This window comes from Ranitomeya imitator, chromosome 4, assembly GCF_032444005.1.
Source record: "Ranitomeya imitator isolate aRanImi1 chromosome 4, aRanImi1.pri, whole genome shotgun sequence".
Taxonomy (NCBI): domain Eukaryota; kingdom Metazoa; phylum Chordata; class Amphibia; order Anura; family Dendrobatidae; genus Ranitomeya; species Ranitomeya imitator.
The window spans coordinates 618,290,817-618,309,439 of record NC_091285.1 but is presented as its reverse complement, the minus strand read 5'-3'; positions in this window follow the sequence as shown (position 1 = coordinate 618,309,439).

The window sequence follows — 18,623 nt, the reverse complement described above, 5'->3', positions numbered from 1 at the left end:
TTAAGATTGGCATTTCTGCTAGAGTGCCAGTCCTGTGTGTGCCATCTATCTCCAATTTTGGGGCACAGAAAGCCTAGTGTGTAATACTGGCCCTGATTTCTTGGCAATTCTCCCTAACAAAAATAGTAGTGGGGGATTAAAATTGGCATTTCTGCTAGAGTGCCAGTCCTGTGTGTGCCATCTCTCCCAATTTTGGGGCACAGAAAGCCTAGTGTGTAATACTGGCCCTGATTTCTTGGCAATTCTCCCTAACAAAAAAAGTAGTAGGGGATTAAGATTGGCATTTCTGCTAGAGTGCCAGTCCTGTGTGTGCCATCTCTCTCCAATTTTGGGGCACAGAGAGCCTAGTGTGTAATACTGGCCCTGATTTCTTGGCAATTCTCCCTAACAAAAAAAAGTAGTGGGAGATTAAGATTGGCATTTCTGCTAGAGTGCCAGTCCTGTGTGTGCCATCTCTCTCCAATTTTGGGGCACAGAAAGCCTAGTGTGTAATACTGGCCCTGATTTCTTGGCAATTCTCCCTAACAAAAAAAAGTAGTGGGAGATTAATCTTGGCATTTGTGCTTGAGTGCCAGTCGTGTGTGCCATCTCTCTCCAATTGTGGGGCACAGAAAGCCTAGTGTGTAATACTGGCCCTGATTTCTTGGCAATTCTCCCTAACAAACAAAGTAGTGGGGGATTAAAATTGGCATTTCTGCTAGAGTGCCAGTGCTGTGTGTGCCATCTCTCTCCAATTTTGGGACACAGAAAGCCTAGCGTGTAATACTGGCCCTGATTTCTTGGCAATTCTCCCTAACAAAAAAAAGTAGTGGGAGATTAATCTTGGCATTTGTGCTTGAGTGCCAGTCGTGTGTGCCATCTCTCTCCAATTGTGGGGCACAGAAAGCCTAGTGTATAACACTGGCCCTGATTTCTTGGCAATTCTCCCTAACAAAAAAAGTAGTGGGAGATTAATCTTGGCATTTGTGCTTGAGTGCCAGTTGTGTGTGCCATCTCTCTCCAATTGTGGGGCACAGAAATCCTAGTGTCTATAATCCTTTTTTTTTTTTTTTTTTTAATTCTCCCTAAAAAAAAAAATAGTGGGAGATTAAGATTGGCATTTCTGCTAGAGTGCCAGTCCTGTGTGTGCCATCTCTCTCCAATTTTGGGGCACAGAAAGCCTAGTGTGTAATACTAGCCCTGATTTCTTGGCAATTCTCCCTAACAAAAAAAAGTAGTGGGAGATTAAGATTGGCATTTCTGCTAGAGTGCCAGTCCTGTGTGTGCCATCTCTCTCCAATTTTGGGGCACAGAAAGCCTAGTGTGTAATACTGGCCCTGATTTCTTGGCAATTCTCCCTAACAAAAAAAAGTAGTGGGAGATTAATCTTGGCATTTGTGCTTGAGTGCCAGTCGTGTGTGCCATCTCTCTCCAATTGTGGGGCACAGAAAGCCTAGTGTCTATAATCCTTTTTTTTTTTTTTTTTTTTTATAATTCTCCCTAAAAAAAAAAATAGTGGGAGATTAAGATTGGCATTTCTGCTAGAGTGCCAGTCTTGTGTGTGCCATCTCTCTCCAATTTTGGGGCACAGAAAGCCTAGTGTGTAATACTGGCCCTGATTTCTTGGCAATTCTCCCTAACAAAAAAAGTAGTGGGAGATTAAGATTGGCATTTCTGCTAGAGTGCCAGTCCTGTGTGTGCCATCTCTCTCCAATTTTGGGGCACAGATAGCCTAGTGTGTAATACTGGCCCTGATTTCTTGGCAATTCTCCCTAACAAAAAAAAGTAGTGGGAGATTAAGATTGGCATTTCTGCTAGAGTGCCAGTCCTGTGTGTGTGCCATCTATCTCCAATTTTGGGGCACAGAAAGCCTAGTGTGTAATACTGGCCCTGATTTCTTGGCAATTCTCCCTAACAAAAAAAGTGGGGGATTAAAATTGCCATTTCTGCTAGAGTGCCAGTCCTGTGTGTGCCATCTCTCTCCAATTTTGGGGCACAGAAAGCCTAGTGTGTAATACTGGCCCTGATTTCTTGGCAATTCTCCCTAACAAAAAAAAGTAGTGGGAGATTAATCTTGGCATTTGTGCTTGAGTGCCAGTCGTCTGTGCAATCTCTCTCCAATTGTGGGGCACAGAAAGCCTAGTGTATAATACTGGCCCTGATTTCTTGGCAATTCTCCCTAACAAAAAAAGTACTGGGAGATTAATCTTGGCATTTGTGCTTGAGTGCCAGTCGTGTGTGCCATCTCTCTCCAATTGTGGGGCACAGAAATCCTAGTGTCTATAATCCTTTTTTTTTTTTTTTTTTTTTTAATTCTCCCTAAAAAAAAAAATAGTGGGAGATTAAAATTGGCATTTCTGCTAGAGTGCCAGTCCTGTGTGTGCCATCTCTCTCCAATTTTGGGGCACAGAAAGCCTAGTGTGTAATACTAGCCCTGATTTCTTGGCAATTCTCCCTAACAAAAAAAAGTAGTGGGAGATTAAGATTGGCATTTCTGCTAGAGTGCCAGTCCTGTGTGTGCCATCTCTCTCCAATTTTGGGGCACAGAAAGCCTAGTGTGTAATACTAGCCCTGATTTCTTGGCAATTCTCCCTAACAAAAAAAAGTAGTGGGAGATTAAGATTGGCATTTCTGCTAGAGTGCCAGTCCTGTGTGTGCCATCTCTCTCCAATTTTGGGGCACAGAAAGCCTAGTGTGTAATACTGGCCCTGATTTCTTGGCAATTCTCCCTAACAAAAAAAGTAGTGGGGGATTAAGATTGGCATTTCTGCTAGAGTGCCAGTCCTGTGTGTGCCATCTCTCTCAAATTTTGGGCACAGAAAGCCTAGTGTGTAATACTGGCCCTGATTTCTTGGCAATTCTCCCTAACAAAAATAGTAGTGGGGGATTAAAATTGGCATTTCTGCTAGAGTGCCAGTCCTGTGTGTGCCATCTCTCCCAATTTTGGGGCACAGAAAGCCTAGTGTGTAATACTGGCCCTGATTTCTTGGCAATTCTCCCTAACAAAAAAAGTAGTGGGAGATTAATCTTGGCATTTGTGCTTGAGTGCCAGTCGTGTGTGCCATTACTCTCCAATTGTGGGGCACAGAAAGCCTAGTGTCTATAATCTTCTTTTTTTTTTTTTTATAATTCTCCCTAAAAGAAAAAATAGTGGGAGATTAAGATTGGCATTTCTGCTAGAGTGCCAGTCCTGTGTGTGCCATCTCTCTCCAATTTTGGGGCACAGAAAGCCTAGTGTGTAATACTGGCCCTGATTTCTTGGTAATTCTCCCTAACAAAAAAAAGTAGTGGGAGATTAAGATTGTCATTTCTGCTAGAGTGCCAGTCCTGTGTGTGCCATCTCTCTCCAATTTTGGGGCAAAGAAAGCCTAGTGTGTAATACTGGCCCTGATTTCTTGGCAATTCTCCCTAACAAAAAAAAAGTAGTGGGAGATTAAGATTGGCATTTCTGCTAGAGTGCCAGTCCTGTGTGTGCCATCTATCTCCAATTTTGGGGCACAGAAAGCCTAGTGTGTAATACTGGCCCTGATTTCTTGGCAATTCTCCCTAACAAAAAAAGTAGTGGGGGATTAAAATTGGCATTTCTGCTAGAGTGCCAGTCCTGTGTGTGCCATCTCTCCCAATTTTGGGGCACAGAAAGCCTAGTGTGTAATACTGGCCCTGATTTCTTGGCAATTCTCCCTAACAAAAAAAGTAGTGGGAGATTAGTCTTGGCATTTGTGCTTGAGTGCCAGTCGTGTGTGCCATCTCTCTCCAATTGTGGGGCACAGAAAGCCTAGTGTGTAATACTGGCCCTGATTTCTTGGCAATTCTCCCTAACAAAAGAAGTAGTGGGAGATTAATCTTGGCAATTGTGCTTGAGTGCCAGTCCTGTGTGTGCCATCACTCTCCAATTTTGGGGCACTGAAAGCTTAGTGTGTAATACTAGCCCTGATTTCTTGGCAATTCTCCCTAACAAAAAAAAGTAGTGGGAGATTAAGATTGTCATTTCTGCTAGAGTGCCAGTCCTGTGTGTGCCATCTCTCTCCAATTTTGGGGCAGAGAAAGCCTAGTGTGTAATACTGGCCCTGATTTCTTGGCAATTCTCCCTAACAAATAAAAGTAGTGGGAGATTAAGATTGGCATTTCTGCTAGAGTGCCAGTCCTGTGTGTGCCATCTCTCTCCAATTTTGGGGCACAGAAAGCCTAGTGTGTAATACTGGCCCTGATTTCTTGGCAATTCTCCCTAACAAAAAAAAGTAGTGGGAGATTAAGATTGGCATTTCTGCTAGAGTGCCAGTCCTGTGTGTGTGCCATCTATCTCCAATTTTGGGGCACAGAAAGCCTAGTGTGTAATACTGGCCCTGATTTCTTGGCAATTCTCCCTAACAAAAAAAGTAGTGGGGGATTAAAATTGGCATTTCTGCTAGAGTGCCAGTGCTGTGTGTGCCATCTCTCTCCAATTTTGGGACACAGAAAGCCTAGCGTGTAATACTGGCCCTGATTTCTTGGCAATTCTCCCTAACAAAAAAAAAGTAGTGGGAGATTAATCTTGGCATTTGTGCTTGAGTGCCAGTCGTGTGTGCCATCTCTCTCCAATTGTGGGGCACAGAAAGCCTAGTGTATAACACTGGCCCTGATTTCTTGGCAATTCTCCCTAACAAAAAAAGTAGTGGGAGATTAATCTTGGCATTTGTGCTTGAGTGCCAGTCGTGTGTGCCATCTCTCTCCAATTGTGGGGCACAGAAATCCTAGTGTCTATAATCCTTTTTTTTTTTTTTTTTTTTTAATTCTCCCTTAAAAAAAAAATAGTGGGAGATTAAGATTGGCATTTCTGCTAGAGTGCCAGTCCTGTGTGTGCCATCTCTCTCCAATTTTGGGGCACAGAAAGCCTAGTGTGTAATACTAGCCCTGATTTCTTGGCAATTCTCCCTAACAAAAAAAAGTAGTGGGAGATTAAGATTGGCATTTCTGCTAGAGTGCCAGTCCTGTGTGTGCCATCTCTCTCCAATTTTGGGGCACAGAAAGCCTAGTGTGTAATACTGGCCCTGATTTCTTGGCAATTCTCCCTAACAAAAAACGTAGTGGGGGATTAAGTTTGGCATTTCTGCTAGAGTGCCAGTCCTGTGTGTGCCATCTCTCTCCAATTTTGGGGCACAGAAAGCCTAGTGTGTAATACTGGCCCTGATTTCTTGGCAATTCTCCCTAACAAAAAAAAGTAGTGGGAGATTAAGATTGGCATTTCTGCTAGAGTGCCAGTCCTGTGTGTGCCATCTCTCTCCAATTTTGGGGCACAGAAAGCCTAGTGTGTAATACTGGCCCTGATTTCTTGGCAATTCTCCCTAACAAAAAAAGTAGTGGGGGATTAAGATTGGCATTTCTGCTAGAGTGCCAGTCCTGTGTGTGCCATCTCTCTCCAATTTTGGGGCACAGAAAGCCTAGTGTGTAATACTGGCCCTGATTTCTTGGCAATTCTCCCTAACAAAAAAAAGTAGTGGGAGATTAATCTTGGCATTTGTGCTTGAGTGCCAGTCGTGTGTGCCATCTCTCTCCAATTGTGGGGCACAGAAAGCCTAGTGTCTATAATCCTTTTTTTTTTTTTTTTTTTTTTTTATAATTCTCCCTAAAAAAAAAAATAGTGGGAGATTAAGATTGGCATTTCTGCTAGAGTGCCAGTCCTGTGTGTGCCATCTCTCTCCAATTTTGGGGCACAGAAAGCCTAGTGTGTAATACTGGCCCTGATTTCTTGGCAATTCTCCCTAACAAAAAAAAGTAGTGGGGGTGATTAAGATTGTCATTTCTGCTAGAGTGCCAGTCCTGTGTGTGCCATCTCTCTCCAATTTTGGGGCAAAGAAAGCCTAGTGTGTAATACTGGCCCTGATTTCTTGGCAATTCTCCCTAACAAAAAAAAGTAGTGGGAGATTAAGATTGGCATTTCTGCTACAGTGCCAGTCCTGTGTGTGCCATCTCTCTCCAATTTTGGGGCACAGAAAGCCTAGTGTGTAATACTGGCCCTGATTTCTTGGCAATTCTCCCTAACAAAAAAAGTAGTGGGGGATTAAGATTGGCATTTCTGCTATAGTGCCAGTCCTGTGTGTGCCATCTCTCTCCAATTTTGGGGCACAGAAAGCCTAGTGTGTAATACTGGCCCTGATTTCTTGGCAATTCTCCCAAACAAAAAAAAAGTGGGAGATTAATCTTGGCATTTGTGCTTGAGTGACAGTCGTGCGTGTGTGGCATCTCTCTCAAATTGTGGGCCACAGAAAGCCTAGTGTCTGCAATACTGTTTTTTTTTTTTTTTAATTCTCCCTTTAAAAAAAATAGTGGGAGATTAATATTGGCATTTGTGCTTCAGTGCAAGTCGTGTGTGCCATCTCTCTCAAATTGTGGGCCACAGAAAGCCTTGTGTTTTTTTTTGGGGGGGGGTTTAAAATTCTCCCTGAAAAAAAATAAATAGTGGGAGATTAATATTGGCATTATTGCTTCTGTGCCAGTCGTGTGTGCCATCTCTCTCAAATTGTGGGCCACAGAAAGCCTTGTGTTTTTTTTTTTTTTGGGGGGGGGTTAAATTCTCCCTGAAAAGAAATAAATAGTGGGAGATTAATATTGGCATTTGTGCTTCAGTGCCAGTCGTGTGTGCCATCTCTCTCCAATTGTTGGCCACAGAAAGCCTAGTGTGTTAGGACTGGCGGAACGCACCAAGTACAAGATGAAATGGAACTAGGTGCGTTCGCAGTCCGAGGTCCACCGTGCAGGTAAAAACCCTGCTGCTAGTAAGACGGACTATATGGCGGTACTACAAGTATACACGCACGGGTTAACTACACCCTGCGTGAAGGAAGCGATCCTGTTGCGTCACAGGACCGCGGTACCGCACATAGAGCGCGAGCAAGTAGTCAGCGAACTCAACCCCAACTAGGATTGAAGTCCGATTAGACACTTGCTGGCACAACACCACAACTGGGTGTGTAAGGAAACTAAATAGTAATATAAAGGCACAAGAGTGCGTGCGGTGCCGCACAGACGGACGCCACTAACCACCCAGGCTTGGGTCAGGAAAGCGCAGAGCAAGCGCACGGCGCCGTACAGGCGGACACAGCAACTGGTAGCTGTAATGTGTGTTACGTGCTGTTGGATAAGTCGGGCGCTAGATAGCAAACATACACCTTCCGCGAACAGACATTCAATAGGGAGGGTTATTTAAAGAGCCACTTTCACTCACAACACACACACATATTTACAAGACAATACTAGCACATGGCCGTGCGGTCATGCGCAGTTTATATAGCTGCAGCACAGGAAACAGCTACAGAAGTTTTGCCCTTTCAGGACCTGCCAAAAGGACCAATGGGATGTGCTGCAGTACCTGAGCATGTGACCCTCGATCTCCAACAGGAGATCTTGCCCTGGGCATGCTCAGTGTGTGCAAATAAGGACTTAGATCCAGAAACGTCCACTCGCCGCTGCCCAGCACTGGCTTCAATGGCAGAAGCAGGAAAAGCAGCAGTAACTCTTCGCACAGAGACTGAGTGAGACGCTGGGATCGACGTCCCTGCTGAGCAGACTCCACTGCGGCTGGAGGAGAATGGGAGACCGCAGCGGAGACGGATCGAGATTCCCCCTGTGCAGCAGAGGAAATGCGACTCCTAACATAGTGTCTGTTTTTTTTTTATTTTTAAATTCTCCGTTAAAAAAAAAAATAGTGGGAGATTAATATTGGCATTTGTGCTTCAGTGCAAGTCGTGTGTGTCATCTCTCTCAAATTGTGGGCCACAGAAAGCCTAGTGTCTTTTTTTTTGGGGGGGGGGGTTTAAATTCTCCCTGAAAACAAATAAATAGTGGGAGATTAATATTAGCATTTGTGCTTCAGTGCAAGTCGTGTGTGCCATCTCTCTCAAATTGTGGGCCACAGAAAGCCTAGTGTCTTTTTTTTTTTTTTTGGGGGGTGGTAAATTCTCCCTGAAAACAAATAAATAGTGGGAGATTAATATTGGCATTTGTGCTTCAGTGCCAGTTCTGCGTGTGTGGCATCTGTCTCATTTTGTGCCACAGAAAACCGAGTGTGTAACATTGTGCCTGATTTTCCTTGCAGTCTCACCCACCTATAAAGGGATATCTAAATCCTACTGAAGTGTGAGTTCACCTTGTAAGTTGTTTTACAGTAACAAATACCGTTACTTTGGTTACGTTTTTAAAACAATGAAGAAGTCTGGTGGAAGAGGTCGTGGCCGTGGGCGTTCATTGCCAGCTGGTAATGATGGTAGTGGTGGTGGAGCATCAGGTGGTCGTGGGAAAAACAATATAGCACCTAAGTCTCGAGCTGTGGAGCCAGGTTCGTCATCTGACTACACAAGGCCTTGAACGCTCCCTTTTCTGGGAGTAGGAAAACCGCTTTTAAAGCTGGAGCAGCAAGAGCAAGTTTTGGCTTTCCTTGCTGACTCAGCCTCTAGCTCTTTTGCCTCCTCTTCTGAAACTGGTAAATGTAAAAGCAGCGCGTCGTTAGTGGATGTTCACGCTCAGGGACAATTTGCTCCATTGTCCTGTTCAGCAAAAACAACAACAGAGAAGGATGCGTCATGCGACACAACGGGTTACTCCATGGAGCTCTTTACACATACCGTTCCTGGGTTAGAAAGTGAAACAGTTAACAGGCCATGCCCATTACAAGTTGAATCGGACATGGAGTGCACACATGCACAGCCACAGCCAGATTACTATGCTGTTCCTTTGACTCAGACCACCACATTGCCCTCGCAGTGTACTGATCCAGAATCAGACCCTGATGAGACTATGGTGCCCCGTCACAAATGCTATACCATGGGCTTACATGGTAGCACAGACGAACTTGCACATGAGGTAGAAGAGGAGGTCATAGATGACCCAGTTGTTGACCCCGATTGGCAGCCATTGGGGGAACAGGGTGCAGGCGGCAGTAGTTCTGAAGCAGAGGAGGAGGGGCCGCAGAAGGCATCAATATCTCAACAGGTTCCATCTGCCAGGCCCGTATCTGGCCCAAAACGCGTGGCAAAGCCAAAACCAGTTGGAGGACAGCATGGCCATCTGGTTAAAGAAGCTCAGTCTGCAATGCCTAAAAAGGTATCCGATGCTAGAAAGAGTGCAGTCTGGCATTTTTTTAAACAACATCCAATTGATCAGCGCAAAGTCATCTGTCAAAAATGTTCAACTACCTTAAGCAGAGGTCAGAATCTGAAAAGTCTAAATACAAGTTGCATGCATAGACATTTAACCACCATGCATTTGCAAGCCTGGACTAACTACCAAACGTCCCTTAAGGTTGTAGCACCCTCGGCCATTGAAGCTAGTCAGCAACGCTACATCCCTTTCGTCACTGTAAGGCCACCATTTTCCGCACCACCTGCAGTATCTGTGCAGGTTTCGTTGCCAGGCCAAAGCAGTCAGGGTCAGGGAATCACCAGTTTCGTAGTAGGAAACACTGCATCTAGGGCACCGGCAAGAATACCGTCTCCAACCGTCTCTCAGTCTGCCATGTCCACCGGCACCCCCGCTAGTTCCACGATCTCCAGTTCTCCAGTCCAGCTCACCCTACATGAGACTCTAGTTAGAAAAAGGAAGTACTCATCCTCGCATCCGCGTACACAGGGTTTTACGCCCACATAGCTAGACTAATCTCGTTAGAGATGATGCCCTACCGGTTAGTTGAAAGCGACGCTTTCATAGCCCTGATGGACTACGCTGAACCACGCTACGAGCTACACAGTCGACACTTCTTTTCGAGAAAAGCCATCCCAGCCCTCCACCAGCATGTTAAAGAGCGCATCGTCCATGCACTCCGGCAATCTGTGAGTACAAAGGTGCACCTGACAACAGATGCATGGACCAGTAGGCATGGACAGGGACGTTACGTGTCCATCACGGCACACTGGGTGAATGTGGTGGATGCAGGGTCCACAGGGGACAGCAATATTGAGACAGTTCTGCCTAGCCCACGGTCTAGGAAACAGTTGGCTGTAGGCGTTCGCCCCCCCTCCTCCTCCTCCTCGTCCTCCTGCAGAAGCGAGAGCTCGTCCACAGAACGCAGTGGCACAACCACTCCATCCGCAGCTGCCACTGTTGCACACCAGGTGTCCCATTATGGGGCAGCTACTGGCAAGCGTCAGCAGGCTGTATTGGCTATGAAGTGTTTGGGTGACAACAGACATACCACGGAAGTTCTGTCCGAGTTCTTGCAGAAAGAAACGCAGTCGTGGTTGGGCACTGTAGATCTTGAGGCAGGCAACATAGTGAGTGATAACGGAAGGAATTTCATGGCTGCCATCGCCCTTTCCCAACTGGAACACATTCCTTGCCTGGCTCACACCTTAAACCTGGTGGTGCAGTGCTTCCTGAAAAGTTATCCGGGGTTATCCGACCTGCTCCTCAAAGTGCGCGGACTTTCCTCGCATATCCGCCGTTCGCTTGTACACTCCAGCCGTATGCAGACCTATCAACGGTCTTTGAACCTTCCCCAGCATCGCCTAATCATCAACGTTGCAACAAGGTGGAACTCAACACTGCACATGCTTCAGAGACTGTGCGAACAGAGGCGGGCTGTTATGTATTTGTGGGAGGATACATATACACGGGCAGGCAGTAGGATGGCAGACATGGAGTTGTCAGGTGTGCAGTGGTCGAAGGTACAAGACATGTGTCAAGTCCTTCAGTGTTTTGAGGAATGCACTCGGCTGGTTAGTGCAGACAACGCCATAATAAGCATGAGCATCCCCCTAATGCATCTGCTGATGCAAAGTTTGACGCACATAAAGGAGCAGGCGTCTGCAGCACAGGAAGAGGAAATCCTTGATGACAGTCAGCCATTGTCTGGTCAGGGCAGTGTACAGGACGAGGTAGCGGGCGAACAGGAGGAGGAGGACGAGGAGGATGATGGGGATGAGTATTTTTTTAATGAGGAAGCTTCTCCGGGGCCACTGGAAATTGGTGGCGTGGCAAGGCCGGGTTCTGGTTTTTTGAGGGACACAAGTGACATAGATTTGCCTGAAACTGCCCCTCAACCCAGCACAACCGCAGATTTGACAACTGGAACTTTGGCCCACATGGCGGATTATGCCTTACGTATCCTCAAAAGGGACACACGCATTACTAAAATGATGACCGATGACGATTACTGGTTGACCTACCTCCTTGATCCTCGCTATAAAGGCATATTGCAAAATATTATGCCACATGAGAACTTGGAACTAATATTAGCAACCAAACAATCAACTCTTGTTGACCGTTTGATTCAGGCATTCCCAGCACACAGCGCCGGTGATCGTTCTCACACGAGCTGCAGGGGGCAGCAGACCAGAGGTGTTAGAGGTGCACAAATCAGAAATGGCGTTGGACAGAGGGGTTTTCTGACCAGGTTGTGGAGTGATTTTTCTATGACCGCAGACAGGACAGGTACTGCAGCATCAATTCAAAGTGACAGGAGACAACATTTGTCCAGTGTGGTTACTAACTATTTTTCATCCCTTATCGATGTTCTCCCTCAACCGTCATTCCCATTTGATTATTGGGCATCCAAATTAGACACCTGGCCAGAATTGGCAGAATATGCATTACAGGAGCTTGCTTGCCCAGCAGCTAGTGTGCTATCAGAAAGAGTATTCAGTGCTGCTGGTTCAATATTAACCGAAAAAAGGACTCATCTGGCTACCCAAAATGTTGATGATCTAACCTTCATTAAAATGAACCACTACTGGATTTCGAATTATTTTGCCCCACCTTTCCCGGCTGACACCTAGCTTTCCAATAAAAAGGTCTTGCTTGTGGACTGCTCTGACTGAGTTTTCCAATCTCGTAATTTGCAGCAGCTGTTTGTCCAGCATACGACATGTTTACACCTCCCTAAATGGCCAAACTCCCCCCACGGGGCCGTGGTCTCGCCACTTGGTGGAAGCACCTGTGAGAGTGCCGTTTGTCTGAAGAGGTGGGTGTGCACGCTTTTGGTCGACGGCACTGCCACTGGGTCCCTCATAGTACAATAAAGTGTCTCTGGCGGTGGTGGCGCGCAACCAACGTCAGACACACCGTTGTAATATGAGGGGCCCTGGGCTTGTACCGCCTGCCACAAGACAGTTTCCCCCCCCCCACACAGCTCAAACAGTGCTCTACGATTTGCAAAATTATCTCTCACAGCTCCACCAATGTTTAGTCTATGCGCTGACATCCTTCAATGCCTGGCACTGACAATACCAATGTGTTGACATGTATGATGCTACTTAAAATAGTCTGGGGCAGTGTCCTATATTTACACCAGTAAATACTTTGCGCCAAATTACTAGGTCATAAACACAGCAGAGGAGCCCACCCCTGTACCTAAGTATGCAACCCTTTTGTTTTTTGGTTTTGTTGTATTGCGAGACATTAACATCTATTTATTTTTTGGGAGTACTAACTGTCAGACACTCCTTACAATCGGCCTCCGCTGACAACACCAATGCTGCCTGTGTACCCCTGCAAGATAATTCCAAGTGCATAGAGCCTACTTTTGTTATGTTAGGAAACAGGAACAGGAACAGGAACACATGGGCTACTTGCACAGTGAACAAGTCTGTATGATCATGTTCACACACCACCAAGAAACCTGAAGACACAAAAGAGAATAGTAAAACCAAAAACACTCAGTTTGAAAAAATGTTGCAGTAATCCGCAAGTGCTAGTAAAAGATGTAAAAAACAGGGTATTTGGTTGATACGTTTTTTTGCAAAAAATGTATACTAAGCTGCTCTACCAATCTTCACGGTATACCCTTATCAGAGCAGTCCTAACTAATGTATGCAATCCCTCTCTGATGTATTTAAAAACCTGATCATCTGTATATAACCTGTGTGAACAGGGTTCAGAGAGGAAAAATCCATGTGTGCATACAGGGTAGAACAGCTTTTGTGCAGATAGCCCAAGAGGAGTGGTGGAACTCCCCAGTCTTGTAGACACAAGAGAACAATTATGGAAACAGGAACACATGGGCTACTTGCACAGTGAACAAGTCTGTATGATCATGTTCACACACCACCAAGAAACCTGAAGACACAAAAGAGAATAGTAAAACCAAAAACACTCAGTTTGAAAAAATGTTGCAGTAATCCGCAAGTGCTAGTAAAAGATGTAAAAAACAGGGTATTTGGTTGATACGTTTTTTTGCAAAAAATGTATACTAAGCTGCTCTACCAATCTTCACGGTATACCCTTATCAGAGCAGTCCTAACTAATGTATGCAATCCCTAACTAACTAACGTATCAACCAAATACCCTGTTTTTTACATCTTTTACTAGCACTTGCGGATTACTGCAACATTTTTTCAAACTGAGTGTTTTTGGTTTTACTATTCTCTTTTGTGTCTTCAGGTTTCTTGGTGGTGTGTGAACATGATCATACAGACTTGTTCACTGTGCAAGTAGCCCATGTGTTCCTGTTTCCATAATTGTTCTCTTGTGTCTACAAGACTGGGGAGTTCCACCACTCCTCTTGGGCTATCTGCACAAAAGCTGTTCTACCCTGTATGCACACATGGATTTTTCCTCTCTGAACCCTGTTCACACAGGTTATATACAGATGATCAGGTTTTTAAATACATCAGATAGGGATTGCATACATTAGTTAGGACTGCTCTGATAAGGGTATACCGTGAAGATTGGTAGAGCAGCTTAGTATACATTTTTTGCAAAAAAACGTATCAACCAAATACCCTGTTTTTTACATCTTTTACTAGCACTTGCGGATTACTGCAACATTTTTTCAAACTGAGTGTTTTTGGTTTTACTATTCTCTTTTGTGTCTTCAGGTTTCTTGGTGGTGTGTGAACATGATCATACAGACTTGTTCACTGTGCAAGTAGCCCATGTGTTCCTGTTTCCATAATTGTTCTCTTGTGTCTACAAGACTGGGGAGTTCCACCACTCCTCTTGGGCTATCTGCACAAAAGCTGTTCTACCCTGTATGCACACATGGATTTTTCCTCTCTGAACCCTGTTCACACAGGTTATATACAGATGATCAGGTTTTTAAATACATCAGATAGGGATTGCATACATTAGTTAGGACTGCTCTGATAAGGGTATACCGTGAAGATTGGTAGAGCAGCTTAGTATACATTTTTTGCAAAAAAACGTATCAACCAAATACCCTGTTTTTTACATCTTTTACTAGCACTTGCGGATTACTGCAACATTTTTTCAAACTGAGTGTTTTTGGTTTTACTATTCTCTTTTGTGTCTTCAGGTTTCTTGGTGGTGTGTGAACATGATCATACAGACTTGTTCACTGTGCAAGTAGCCCATGTGTTCCTGTTTCCATAATTGTTCTCTTGTGTCTACAAGACTGGGGAGTTCCACCACTCCTCTTGGGCTATCTGCACAAAAGCTGTTCTACCCTGTATGCACACATGGATTTTTCCTCTCTGAACCCTGTTCACACAGGTTATATACAGATGATCAGGTTTTTAAATACATCAGATAGGGATTGCATACATTAGTTAGGACTGCTCTGATAAGGGTATACCGTGAAGATTGGTAGAGCAGCTTAGTATACATTTTTTGCAAAAAAACGTATCAACCAAATACCCTGTTTTTTACATCTTTTACTAGCACTTGCGGATTACTGCAACATTTTTTCAAACTGAGTGTTTTTGGTTTTACTATTCTCTTTTGTGTCTTCAGGTTTCTTGGTGGTGTGTGAACATGATCATACAGACTTGTTCACTGTGCAAGTAGCCCATGTGTTCCTGTTTCCATAATTGTTCTCTTGTGTCTACAAGACTGGGGAGTTCCACCACTCCTCTTGGGCTATCTGCACAAAAGCTGTTCTACCCTGTATGCACACATGGATTTTTCCTCTCTGAACCCTGTTCACACAGGTTATATACAGATGATCAGGTTTTTAAATACATCAGATAGGGATTGCATACATTAGTTAGGACTGCTCTGATAAGGGTATACCGTGAAGATTGGTAGAGCAGCTTAGTATACATTTTTTGCAAAAAAACGTATCAACCAAATACCCTGTTTTTTACATCTTTTACTAGCACTTGCGGATTACTGCAACATTTTTTCAAACTGAGTGTTTTTGGTTTTACTATTCTCTTTTGTGTCTTCAGGTTTCTTGGTGGTGTGTGAACATGATCATACAGACTTGTTCACTGTGCAAGTAGCCCATGTGTTCCTGTTTCCATAATTGTTCTCTTGTGTCTACAAGACTGGGGAGTTCCACCACTCCTCTTGGGCTATCTGCACAAAAGCTGTTCTACCCTGTATGCACACATGGATTTTTCCTCTCTGAACCCTGTTCACACAGGTTATATACAGATGATCAGGTTTTTAAATACATCAGATAGGGATTGCATACATTAGTTAGGACTGCTCTGATAAGGGTATACCGTGAAGATTGGTAGAGCAGCTTAGTATACATTTTTTGCAAAAAAACGTATCAACCAAATACCCTGTTTTTTACATCTTTTACTAGCACTTGCGGATTACTGCAACATTTTTTCAAACTGAGTGTTTTTGGTTTTACTATTCTCTTTTGTGTCTTCAGGTTTCTTGGTGGTGTGTGAACATGATCATACAGACTTGTTCACTGTGCAAGTAGCCCATGTGTTCCTGTTTCCATAATTGTTCTCTTGTGTCTACAAGACTGGGGAGTTCCACCACTCCTCTTGGGCTATCTGCACAAAAGCTGTTCTACCCTGTATGCACACATGGATTTTTCCTCTCTGAACCCTGTTCACACAGGTTATATACAGATGATCAGGTTTTTAAATACATCAGATAGGGATTGCATACATTAGTTAGGACTGCTCTGATAAGGGTATACCGTGAAGATTGGTAGAGCAGCTTAGTATACATTTTTTGCAAAAAAACGTATCAACCAAATACCCTGTTTTTTACATCTTTTACTAGCACTTGCGGATTACTGCAACATTTTTTCAAACTGAGTGTTTTTGGTTTTACTATTCTCTTTTGTGTCTTCAGGTTTCTTGGTGGTGTGTGAACATGATCATACAGACTTGTTCACTGTGCAAGTAGCCCATGTGTTCCTGTTTCCATAATTGTTCTCTTGTGTCTACAAGACTGGGGAGTTCCACCACTCCTCTTGGGCTATCTGCACAAAAGCTGTTCTACCCTGTATGCACACATGGATTTTTCCTCTCTGAACCCTGTTCACACAGGTTATATACAGATGATCAGGTTTTTAAATACATCAGATAGGGATTGCATACATTAGTTAGGACTGCTCTGATAAGGGTATACCGTGAAGATTGGTAGAGCAGCTTAGTATACATTTTTTGCAAAAAAACGTATCAACCAAATACCCTGTTTTTTACATCTTTTACTAGCACTTGCGGATTACTGCAACATTTTTTCAAACTGAGTGTTTTTGGTTTTACTATTCTCTTTTGTGTCTTCAGGTTTCTTGGTGGTGTGTGAACATGATCATACAGACTTGTTCACTGTGCAAGTAGCCCATGTGTTCCTGTTTCCATAATTGTTCTCTTGTGTCTACAAGACTGGGGAGTTCCACCACTCCTCTTGGGCTATCTGCACAAAAGCTGTTCTACCCTGTATGCACACATGGATTTTTCCTCTCTGAACCCTGTTCACACAGGTTATATACAGATGATCAGGTTTTTAAATACATCAGATAGGGATTGCATACATTAGTTAGGACTGCTCTGATAAGGGTATACCGTGAAGATTGGTAGAGCAGCTTAGTATACATTTTTTGCAAAAAAACGTATCAACCAAATACCCTGTTTTTTACATCTTTTACTAGCACTTGCGGATTACTGCAACATTTTTTCAAACTGAGTGTTTTTGGTTTTACTATTCTCTTTTGTGTCTTCAGGTTTCTTGGTGGTGTGTGAACATGATCATACAGACTTGTTCACTGTGCAAGTAGCCCATGTGTTCCTGTTTCCATAATTGTTCTCTTGTGTCTACAAGACTGGGGAGTTCCACCACTCCTCTTGGGCTATCTGCACAAAAGCTGTTCTACCCTGTATGCACACATGGATTTTTCCTCTCTGAACCCTGTTCACACAGGTTATATACAGATGATCAGGTTTTTAAATACATCAGATAGGGATTGCATACATTAGTTAGGACTGCTCTGATAAGGGTATACCGTGAAGATTGGTAGAGCAGCTTAGTATACATTTTTTGCAAAAAAACGTATCAACCAAATACCCTGTTTTTTACATCTTTTACTAGCACTTGCGGATTACTGCAACATTTTTTCAAACTGAGTGTTTTTGGTTTTACTATTCTCTTTTGTGTCTTCAGGTTTCTTGGTGGTGTGTGAACATGATCATACAGACTTGTTCACTGTGCAAGTAGCCCATGTGTTCCTGTTTCCATAATTGTTCTCTTGTGTCTACAAGACTGGGGAGTTCCACCACTCCTCTTGGGCTATCTGCACAAAAGCTGTTCTACCCTGTATGCACACATGGATTTTTCCTCTCTGAACCCTGTTCACACAGGTTATATACAGATGATCAGGTTTTTAAATACATCAGATAGGGATTGCATACATTAGTTAGGACTGCTCTGATAAGGGTATACCGTGAAGATTGGTAGAGCAGCTTAGTATACATTTTTTGCAAAAAAACGTATCAACCAAATACCCTGTTTTTTACATCTTTTACTAGCACTTGCGGATTACTGCAACATTTTTTCAAACTGAGTGTTTTTGGTTTTACTATTCTCTTTTGTGTCTTCAGGTTTCTTGGTGGTGTGTGAACATGATCATACAGACTTGTTCACTGTGCAAGTAGCCCATGTGTTCCTGTTTCCATAATTGTTCTCTTGTGTCTACAAGACTGGGGAGTTCCACCACTCCTCTTGGGCTATCTGCACAAAAGCTGTTCTACCCTGTATGCACACATGGATTTTTCCTCTCTGAACCCTGTTCACACAGGTTATATACAGATGATCAGGTTTTTAAATACATCAGATAGGGATTGCATACATTAGTTAGGACTGCTCTGATAAGGGTATACCGTGAAGATTGGTAGAGCAGCTTAGTATACATTTTTTGCAAAAAAACGTATCAACCAAATACCCTGTTTTTTACATCTTTTACTAGCACTTGCGGATTACTGCAACATTTTTTCAAACTGAGTGTTTTTGGTTTTACTATTCTCTTTTGTGTCTTCAGGTTTCTTGGTGGTGTGTGAACATGATCATACAGACTTGTTCACTGTGCAAGTAGCCCATGTGTTCCTGTTTCCATAATTGTTCTCTTGTGTCTACAAGACTGGGGAGTTCCACCACTCCTCTTGGGCTATCTGCACAAAAGCTGTTCTACCCTGTATGCACACATGGATTTTTCCTCTCTGAACCCTGTTCACACAGGTTATATACAGATGATCAGGTTTTTAAATACATCAGATAGGGATTGCATACATTAGTTAGGACTGCTCTGATAAGGGTATACCGTGAAGATTGGTAGAGCAGCTTAGTATACATTTTTTGCAAAAAAACGTATCAACCAAATACCCTGTTTTTTACATCTTTTACTAGCACTTGCGGATTACTGCAACATTTTTTCAAACTGAGTGTTTTTGGTTTTACTATTCTCTTTTGTGTCTTCAGGTTTCTTGGTGGTGTGTGAACATGATCATACAGACTTGTTCACTGTGCAAGTA